This window comes from Camelina sativa, unplaced genomic scaffold (genome assembly GCF_000633955.1).
Source record: "Camelina sativa cultivar DH55 unplaced genomic scaffold, Cs unpScaffold13879, whole genome shotgun sequence".
Lineage (NCBI taxonomy): Eukaryota > Viridiplantae > Streptophyta > Magnoliopsida > Brassicales > Brassicaceae > Camelina > Camelina sativa.
The window spans coordinates 1-336 of record NW_010934910.1 but is presented as its reverse complement, the minus strand read 5'-3'; the positions used below and the strand labels follow the sequence as shown (position 1 = coordinate 336).

At 34.2% G+C, this 336-nt stretch overlaps 1 long non-coding RNA gene across 1 annotated transcript; it reads right to left on the bottom strand.

Annotated features, from left to right (window-relative positions):
• LOC104775413 lies at positions 1–336 on the bottom strand. The gene is made up of 3 exons (XR_765900.1): positions 317–336; positions 136–224; positions 1–31 (listed from the first exon to the last, which is right to left on the bottom strand). It is a non-coding gene; the product is annotated as an uncharacterized LOC104775413 (long non-coding RNA).

The following is a 336-nucleotide window of genomic DNA, read 5'->3' as shown; positions in this document are numbered from 1 at the left end:
CTGAGGATCTTTACAGACTTTCTCAAGCATCCTGCATTAAAGATATATAAATGGAATTCAAAGCAAAAAGATAGTAGATTCACTTGCTTATGTATTCAAAGCAAAACATATCTGACCACAAGAATAATATTGTACCTAAGAACACCCATCTTTTGGTCATTGGGACACTCGGAGCTGTCTAATGATCTTAAGACGATGATGGGGAAAAATATACCAATTTCACCCTGGAAATGAGATTTAGAATTATAAAAAATACGGTAAAAGGTAAAAATCCCCACAGAGAAGAAACTTTAAACTGGAGACATCACATGCTTACTTTTAAACTATCTCTGAACC